Below are 11,031 nucleotides of genomic sequence, written 5' to 3'. Positions count from 1 at the left end.
TCTTTTAGTAGGGAAGAGCACCATCAAGATGGACAAGATCACCGCGGCGATCTTTTAGAATAAGATTCTCAGAAGGGAGAATCCAGCTTCGAGCTTAGGTGGCAGTAGCTCAGCTTTGATGGTTTCTGGAGGAGCAGAAGATGGCAGACGGAGTGGCAAAAGATCACGAGGTGAACGGCGGTGAGGGGACTTGAGCAAGATCAGATGCTACGGGTGCGACAAGTTGGGGCATCGTATCAGAGATTGCACATAACGAAGAGATTGGACAAGGGCTACTGCAGCGATAGCCAATAGCGAGTCAGAGGATGATGTCTCGAGATATCTGACGAGGTATCTACTTCTTCCTAATGGTGGATTATAGATTCTGCATGCACCTATAATGTATTTGCAAAGAGGGGCAGTTTGACTCCCTAGAGAACAGCGAGGGCACTGTTTATCTGCTGGATGGATCGAGCTATACGATTAGAGGCATCGGGACAGTCAGCTAGAGGACATATGATGGTGTAGTAAGGAGATTGGGGGAGGTCCAATACACATTTGATTTTAGACAGAATCTTATCTCACTGAGCAAACTAGATTCGAGAGGCTACAGGACAGTAGCTGGTGGAGAAATCCTGAAGGTCATGCACGACGATAGGATTATTCTAGAGAAAAAAAAGAGAACGAGAGGATATTACTACCTGATTGGGAGTCTAATGCGAGGTGGAGCTTCAGAAGCCAGAGGGAGTCCAGAGTGAGATGGAGCTCCAGGTGGAGCTGGATCGGGCATGAGATATGAGACTCGAGAGGATGAGAGGCGATATCGTAGAGTGAGATTCCTATTGCCACGGGAGGATATCTCGAGCAGATCTCAAATCAAGAGAAGCATAGCATATGATAGAGATGAGATAGAGTGGTCTGGCTCGACTCTCATGTTTGCCCATCCATGATCAACAGCGATTACCTCAGGGTATGAGGACGAGGAGATCCAGAAGCTCTCAAAGTTAGGAGGAGGTCGAATATCGAGTCGAGGTATAGATTATTAGAATTTGATGCCTTGAGATTCGATCCACACTGGAGCACACAATGAGGTCCAGGATGACGAACGGAGTCCAACAAGCCTAAGATCAGTCCAAATGGAGTCCGAATTGAAGAAGTTACGCTCGAAAAAAATTTGCATGGAGATCGGAGCAGCGATGGGCTGACAGAGGCCGACGGCAGTGCAGGCCAGGCCCGACAATCGGGCCAGCAGTGCGCTGGGCCTCGCCCAGGCCCAATGCGGCGCGTGCGTGGCCGGCCTAGGCCCAGCATAGGAGCGACAGTGCATGGGCCCAGCACATGGTTGTAATCGCGGTCCACGATGCACCGCGGTCCATGGAGACCTACATGGATCGAACGGGCATTTCTCTTAGATTTCTCACGGTCCATATGGACCGAAAGGTGGTTTCACAGTAGTTTCTCGCGGTCTAGGGTGTTTCTCGTGGATTGGGTGGCCTGTTGTGCGATTCGACTGCTGAATGCTTGATCAGCATGATAAGGGGGCATGAAGCACACGATGAGGCACGATCGAACAGTCTAGGGATGAGCCGATCAAGATCTGACAGTTCAGAGGCATGTTCGGGTAATAATCGGAGTGTATATTCGATCAGGGCTTGGATTCAGATCTTTAAAAGGCCTGTGGCAGCGAACAAAGAGTGCAGCTGTGGTGTGGTGTGGTGAGTTCGATAGAACCTGAGTAGCAGCCGGAATAGAGGCAGCAGCAAATCCTGGAGAGGCACCGACAAAGAGCAAGAGTAGGGGCTTCAAGAAGACTGTCAGACAGCAGACAGTGGTCACTTCAGGACTTCAGGGGATCTTCCTAGAGAGAGAGCTTTTGTAAGAGAAAGCTTCTTGTGAGAGAGAGATTGAATGTACGAAGGTTGATAGTGTGATTTCCTCTTGTAATTTTTTTCTTTTTCATAGTGAAGCTTGCATGCCCCATGGAAGCGAGCTTTTTGGCTGATCCACATATTTGATTATTTTTGTTTTGTTTCTTCTTTCTTTCTACTGTGACATGTGGTATCGAAAAGGTTCTGTAGAGTGGTATCCCAACCAGACATCCCCAATAGATCTTTATAACCCATTTATTAAACATGTTAAGTTGGATTAAATAGGTTAAACATATTAAATTGGTTGGATTAAATAGATCAAATTAAGCAAGCATTAAACAAATAGATTAAATGGGCTAAGATATGATTTGACCCCATCAACATAGATTAAATGCATGAAAGATCTAAACCTGAATCTAATTCATGTAATAAATAAGTCTTAACCTATTTACGAGCCAAACCCATTTATGTCAAATTCAAATTTTCTTAGGATGGATCGTTTGTGGGTTGAATAAATGCATCGGATTATAAATTACCATGCTTACATTGATGCTGACAAGCTCAGTAATCTTGAGATGGGTGAATCGTAAATTGCCAACCCTAATATTGATACCAATGTTCGGGAAAGCAACCCGGCTCCACACCAATTGCATAGACAATACGCCAACAAGCTAAGTTGGTCTAACAGGGTTGCTGGAGAGAGATAATTGCATGTCTGACGTCCCTCAACAACGGTGATAACTCGACAAGCTGTATAATTTTGGGCTCTTTCCCGGTGCCGCGAGATATAAAACCGTTACATGCAAAATTTTATCGATAAAATATTCTAAAGATTTAATAAATTTACATAATAATAATAAAATAATATACAGATATTAAGGATGGCATTCCATGTTGATACATAAATTATAAGATAATCTCTCGTAATATCACATATCAAATTTTATTTTTTTTTATTTTTTTATAAATTTTAAATAAGAAATAAAAATACAAACAGTATGATAAAAAAATAAAGAATATTTTAAATCTATATAATAATAGTAAAGTGATACACGGATATTAGAAGTGGTATTCCATATTGATACATAAAATTATAAGATAATCTCTCACAATACTACATGTCAAATTTTATTTTTTATTTTTTATATTTTTAAATAAAAAATAAAAAGATAAATAATAAGATAGAAAAAGAAAATTTTAAATTATTATCTATCTATATATATAATAATAGTAAAGCGATACAAATATTAGAGATAGCATTCCGTGTTGACACATAAGATTATAGGATAATCTCATATAACGTCACGTATTAAGTTTTTTTTTAATATTTTTAATTAAGAAATAAAAGTATAAATAATATGATAAAAAAATATTTTAAATTATTATAACTCAATTTTATTTTAGAAAGGAGAAGAAAATAAGAAGCAGACAGAGTCACAGTCGTCAAAAATCAGACTTTTTGTCCTCCTACCCTACCGCCATTGTCGCCTCTGAAGCTTGTGTTCTCCATCTATCCTCTTCAAAAAATTGAATCTTGATGATGTCGATCATGATGGAAAGATAGAGAAAATTTCTCATAAACAAACGAAACAATCATCTGGATCTGACTCCATGGTGCCCAAGTCTCCATCAGAAGATGCCAATGACATTTTCAAGAAGATGAATATGATGGAGCTCATCCCTAATGTAGTTGCCACACTTGATGGACTCTGTAAAGATGGATGAGGATATGCCGAATGCTTTTAGTTAAGCAATTCTGATTCAAAGTTTGTGCAAAGAAAAAAAATTGGAGAATTTTATTGAGTACTGTATAAAGATATTGGCTGCCGAATATTTATCAAATTTAGTAATATTCACTAATTTGAGAGGTAATTTTTGAAAAAAAAATTCTCAAAATTTTTTTTGATCTCGTCATGAGATTCATTGTTAAGAATAATTTTTAATATAAAATATTATTATTATTATCAATTTAATTTTTGTAGCATGGTGGTTGAGTTGTATTAAAATAGAGGCATTAGGCTCCACTCGCCGCATGTTAACCTTCTTCATTTGACACATGTACGATAATCTGAGAGAGACCGCTCGCTACATTCATCAGCCTCCATGCACCACACTCCCACCCCTTTTCCTCTGCCGCCCACTTCTCCCACGGTCGCCGGGCCACGCTCCCACCCCCTTCGACTTCGCCGCCTACTTCTCCCATGGCCGTCGGCATGCGCTCAGCATGCACTCCACTTCGAGATTGTCCATGCTCCCGCCCCCTTCGCCTCTGCCATCCACTTCTCTCATGGTCGTTGGCACGTGCTCCGCTCCGATGGTGGAGCATAGGTTTTGGAGGCTCTTCACCTCCCCCGGCTCAATGGCTACTCACCTGCTCCCGCCCCCATTTGTCGGATCAGTTCGGATCTTAAAGCAAAAGGAAACAAAAAATATATTTTGGAAACCCAGTCCAGATCTTAAAGCAAAAAAACAAAAAAAAAAAAAAAGGATATTTGTAAAACAAGGGAAGGAAGAGCAATGTAAGGACCTTGGGAGAAAGGGACGGAAAGCATCCACGTGATAGAAAGAGAGAGAGGAGGAAATGGGTGGCTGTTACCTCACTATTGAGGCACCGCCGAGGAGAGGCTCTGGTGGGGGCCACCGGAAGTTAGTTACCATAGCAGGGATGTCAGCGTAGATGTCTGGCTGGCAGGGTGCCGAGATCTGCTAGGTTCCGTGTCTGAGAGGGAGCGTACAGGGAGGAGGAAGGAAAGCGAGGGGGACGACCGGAAGAGAAGAGGGGGAAAAGGAAAGGCCTTTACAAGCAAGGGTTTGGGACTGAGAATGGTGATATGCGAACCAGGTCACATGTCACGTCACTAATGTGCCACATGTGAGAGATATAATCTAATGTAATATATATATATATATATATATATATATATCTATATATATATATATATATATATATATATGTATATATATACATACATATATATATATATATATATATATATATACATATATATATACATATATATATATATATACATATATATAAATAAAATAAAAAAATAGAGATTATTTATGGTTCAAAAATAAAAAGAATTAAAAAATATTAAAATAAACTGATTATTGAAGGATTTTGTGCGAGTTGTGGCCGTGCGAGTTGATTCCCTGAGGTTCTGAGGTCTCTCGAACTTTTCCATATCTCGTATTCTATGCATTACATGAGATTATAATCTAGTAATAAGATTAAGAATGAGCAAATGATAAGAATCATGAATAGTATTATTGCAACCGATTAATAGTGTCAGGAATGTCCCGTGCATTTGGGACAAGCATGCACTGATGTCTCTATTCATATTATGGGTATTTAATTGTCGATCCCCCAATTGATCCAACACTAACAAAAACTTTTTGTTGATCAAAACTGTAACTCCCGGTCCCTATTTAGCGTAACCTATTAGTTTTGATGCGACCTGGCTTTAAGAAAATATCCAACTTGCTGGCATGGAAGAGGGAGTTCTGATGGCGACCAAGATCAACTGTCGATAAAGGGCCAGCGATTTACTTCTAGATCTAAGGATCCAAAAAAATAAAAAAAAAGTAGGAGGATGACGGTTCCCACTGCCGTGGCCTCCTCCGTCCATGCCATTACCGTATGTGGCCATCCGACCGACGGTGCCATCCAGACATGCAGCGGCTACCCCGACGGATGATGGTGCCGGATGCTGGCCCTAACCTCTTCGTTTTCAAACAAAAAAAAGGAAACCATCGGATCTTGATTTGCCGGCAGTTTCCCTCTTTTGATCATCGATGAACTAGTGTCTCCTAGTTGGAAGATGCATCGGACCGTCGATTGGAGGCACCGACGACTGCCAGTGAGGTTTTCGGGCGGAAGGGGTGCCGGTGTTGGCCCCCTATTCTCCATCGCCCAATCGTGAGGGAGGAGAAACCTCTTAATGGGTTTCAGGTTTTAGGTTTCAACCCAAAATCTGAACCCGATTTGCTAAATGAAGTTTTTATAAGAATTTATAGTTTAGCCCCTATAAAATATAAAATTTGATTTCAGCCTAACAAAAAAAAAAGAACACTGCACACAGTTAAACTAATATGGTACACAGTTAAATAAATTTTGCACATAATTAAACTAATATGGTACATAGTTAAATGAACTTTGCACACAGTTAAACTAATACTGCACACAGTTAAATTAATATGATGCATAGTTAATTTAATATGATACACATTTAACTAAACATGATATACAGTTAAATTAATATGGTATACAGTTAAACTAGTCCTGCACACAGTTAAATTTAACATCATACACAGTTAATTTCACAAGATACATAGTTAACTAAATATGATACTCAGTTAAATTAACATCGTACATAATTAATTTAACACTGTACACAATTAAATGAATTCTGTATACAGTTAAATTAATACTGTACATAGTTAAATTAATATAGTATATAATTAATTTAACATGATACGCAGTTAACTAAATATGGTACACAGTTAAATAAACTCTGTACATAGTTAAATTAATACTGTACATAGTTAAATTAACATGGTATACAGTTAATTTAACATAGTACATAGTTAAATTAATACTGTATATAGTTAAATTAACATGATACACCATTAATTTAACATAGTACAAGGTTAACTAAATATGGTACATAGTTAAATTAACTCTGCATACAGTTAAATTGGTATCGTACACTATTAATTTGATACTGCACATAGTTAAATGAACTCTTCATACAGTTAAATTAATACTACACATAGTTAAATTAATATGATATATACAATTAAATGAACTCAATATATAGTTAAATTTATACTGTACATAGTTAAATTAACATAATATACAGTTAATTTAATATGGTACGCAGTTAACTAAATATGGTATACAGTTAAATTAATCCTGTACGTAGTTAAATTAATATTATATATAGTTAATTTAACATTATATACAGTTAAATGAACTCTGCACAAAATTAAATTAATACTGCATATGATTAAATTAACATGATATATAGTTAATTTAATATAGTACACAGTTAAATGAACTCTACATATAGTTAAATTAATACTGTACATAGTTAAATTAATATGATACATAGTTAATTTAATATGGTATGTAGTTAACTAAATATGGTACACAATTAAATTAATTCTACACATACTTAAATTAACATCGTATATAGTTAATTTAAAAAAATTAAAAAAATTAAGAAGAAGATCTCAAACAATTAAAAAATTAAGCCGGTGGGGAGGGACCGATGGTTCCGATCTAGATCCCAAACAAATTTAAAAAAAAGATTAAGAAGAAGAGGGATGGAGGTTGTCCCCTCTTCTCTTCTTTCATTCGTGTGATCAACCGGTTGCTGGCATGGAAGAGGGAGCTCCGACGACGATCGAGATCAGTCACCGGTGAAGGGCCAACGATTTGCATCCGGATCTAAGGATCCAAGGAAACAAAAAGAATAGAAGGGCGACGATTCTCATCGCCGTGGCCTCCTCCCCCACCCATGTCGTTACCGCATGTGGCCATCCAACCGGTGGCACCATCTGGGCATGTAGTGGCTGCCACGACGGGCGATGGTGCCAGACGCCGGCCCTAATCCGTTCATTTTCAAAAAAAAAAAAAAAAAAAAAAACCACCGGATCTTGATTTGTCGGTTGTTTTCTTCTTTGATCACCGGCGAATTGATGTCTTCTAGCCGAAAAATGCGTCAAACCGTTGATTGGAGGTGCCGACGACCGCCGGCGAGATTTTTGGGCGAAGGGGCGTCAGTGTTGGCCCCCTATTTTGTTTCTGCTATAATTTTGAAAGGGACGTAACTGTCAAAAAGAGAGACCTCGAGTTAAATATTTGAAGCTGTGGACCGGAAAGTTAAAAAAAAATCAATAGGGTTTAATCATTAAACAGAGGTCAATATGTGGTCCGCGAATCAATTTCCCCTTCATATTAAACATCTATTTTTCCATTCACGGATGACTTGTGCGCTTACCTTGTTGGTCTCCTTGAACGAGAGAGTGCCAGACGAACAAAAAGGCGGATTCATTATAAATGATATTACATAATTAAAGAGTGGAGTCTCATCTAGTCCGAGGTTACAGAGTTTTATTTTTATTTTCTTAGGGTAAGGGAAGTCTCAATGGAGCCATCCAACTTTATTCGAGAAAGAATAGGCTACAGAGTTTTCAGAAAAAGCGAGGAAAAAGAAGGGAAACAGTATGTGATACGTTAGGAGATGGGGAAACCAAAAGTAATATAAGAAGATGAAGTTACAGAGAGTTGTGAATGTCTGGACAGCGAACCTAAGAATTTCCAAGAGAATTCCCAAAATCATCTAATGTCGGGATGCAGAGTCAAGTGACTGAAGCCGGAATCAGTTTATTCTGATTTTTTCCCCAGACCTTACTAAATTCAGCCATTTCGATAGAGTTGCAGAGCATAGACCATTCTTGAAAGGGTCGGATTGCTTCAGTTGTAATTGAGGAAATGGATTCGTGTTTGTTGAGGAGCAGTCTAGCATTCTTTTCCTTCCAACAGGACCTTGTCATGCTTACTAACAGCATGAGAATGACACACTCTATTTTTCTAGGAAAATTCCACTCCATCCAATTAGTGCAAAGATAATGAAATGTTGACTGTGGATGTAGGACATTGAGCTGAGAACAAAGTTGCATCCAAATTGTACCGAAGATTTGACAAGTACAGGACAAATGGTCAATTGCTTTCGGTGCTTGTCCATAATTCACACAAGGTCCAAGGTATCTGCCAAGTTCGTTTCTAAGAGCCTCTCTTGTGTTGAGCTCTTTACCCCAAGCAAGTCGGAGAAAACATTTGATCTTCTATGATGTACAAAGACTCCAGAGCACAGGTGCAAATCTACAAGCTACTCACCGAAGGTTCATAAATTTATAGGGTGATGAAGAGGAGAATTCATCATTATTAGTAGCTTTCCAAGCAAAGCGATCCTCATATGGACTAAGAGAGATCCTGGATAGGAGACAATGCAGGTTAGTGTACTGAACCATGGTGGGGTTGGTGGTGTTTGGGGGTGGATTAATGGACCAAGTTTTGAGTTTTATGATTGAAGGAATGGGCAACCAAACCGTTCTTCTTGCGATTGAGCGAGTATAGCTCAGAAAAGATAATCTTGAGAGGAGCATCAAAAGTCTAAGGATCTTTCCAGAATTAAGTATGTTTCTCATTTTTAGTTTGGAAGAAGATGCGGTTCTAGAATGATGGTAAAGCACTGACCACATCACGCCATAAGCTTGAGCACCTTCTAGGGGGTCTCCAATAAATGGACAAGCGAACCCTCTGGTAGTAAGCAAGATTGATTTATTTCTTTCAAAGGCCATTGTTACCAAGAAGCATCCTCCAACCCCATTTAGCAAGCAGTGCCGTATTCAACATCTGAATATCCTTAATACCTAGGCATCTCTCCTCTTTCTGTGGACACACGGTCTTCCAACTAACTTTGCAAGATAATCCATCGATGGATGAAGATCCAGACCATAGAAAGGCTTTTCATTGTTGATCTATACTTTTGATAACCCAAAATGGTAGTTAAAGTAAAGAGGTGAGAAATGAGTTTATCAAAGTAAGTCGACCGGTAAAGGATAAGAATCTGCACTTATAAGTTGACAGACGAGACTCAATTATGCTGAATAAGAGGCACCACTCACCCTTGGAAGTTCTCTTACCACTCAGAGGTAATCCTAGATATTTGAAAGGGGTTGGAACCAAAGAACAATTAACCATGTAGTGAAAGATTAACTAGACAAATGATGGCCATTAATCATTGAATATGTCTCCAAAGAGTATGAATCACATGGAAGCATTGGCATTAGTAAGACTATATTCGGAGATTGATTGAAAATAACAATTCAAGTGTTTTGAGAAAGCCATTAAAATGGCTCTAGAGGCTTTTGTTCCATCATAACCACCACCATTATCATCATCATTATTTTTTTTTTTATTATTGTAGTTGATAACAAGAAAAGAGGGGTAAGATCCCACTTGAAATTTATTAAAAAACTGCCAATACTAGTAATTACTACTTATTAGAAAAGATCAACATCAGCTATCACAATCGAGAATTTTCTATGTGAGAAAAATAGGGCTGAAAGTAGATCAGATCTCATACCCATATATCCATGTCCATATTTATTTTATTTATTGAATAAAAATATGAATATAGATGTTAATCGAATGCAAAAATTCATATCCACATTTATTTTTAAACAGATAAGAATAAAAATTGGATAAGAAAATATGGATAAAACATGGTTATAAATTAGATAATTCAACTTTATATCCATAGAATTAAAAATATTATCAAATGGATAGTTAATCAAATTAATAGCATTTTAATATAGTTATATATTTCTCTTAAAAGTCCATAAAGTTATATTAAATTAAATAGGATTATAAATAAAATTGAATATTCAGATATCAATCAACTAGTTCTCTATATACATCCATATTCATTTCTCTTTGACAGATATGGATATGCATATGGATATTAGCCAAATGCTCAAATTTCTATCGATAAATTTAGATACAAAAATAGATCTGAATAGACATTATCTGGTCCATTTTTATCCCTAGAAGAAAGCTCTCAATATTCTAGGCATGCATAAAAGCATATAGATAAAATCCATTATATTGTAGAAAAACAATCCTTAGTAGATCTCTCCGCCTTCAGACAATAAACTATTAATTTGTTCTTCTAGAGTGTAGATATGTGCACATAGATAAGTGTAAACATGTGTCATTTCATAATTAACATTCATTATTTTCCTTTGTTACAATAGTTAATAATAAATGTTATTACCTTTTTTCGAAAAAAAATGAAGAATATAATAGATGATCTCTTATGAGAGAAAAGATCGGAATTGGGCGGTTGCTAACAGGATAAGATCTTAACGTCGGTCAAGGCCCTCATGGGATATGGAAAGGGGCACGTTGGTCAGGGACGTCTGAGTGAGTGACTACGGCAAGCAAGTCGCCGGATTGACGAAGTCCATCCGACTTCGAATCTTCAAATGATAAGTTGATAGATGCGTAGTGGTGCGGCTTTGGATTGGGAGTCTGTGGACGGTCATGGCCGTAGTTTTTGGACCGTAGTCCTCGTGGAATCCTTCTCTCTTAAGACCTTGTCACTCGCTT

This window comes from Elaeis guineensis, chromosome 9, assembly GCF_000442705.2.
Source record: "Elaeis guineensis isolate ETL-2024a chromosome 9, EG11, whole genome shotgun sequence".
In the NCBI taxonomy this organism is placed as follows: Eukaryota; Viridiplantae; Streptophyta; class Magnoliopsida; order Arecales; family Arecaceae; genus Elaeis; species Elaeis guineensis.
This window is presented reverse-complemented; position numbering follows the sequence as displayed.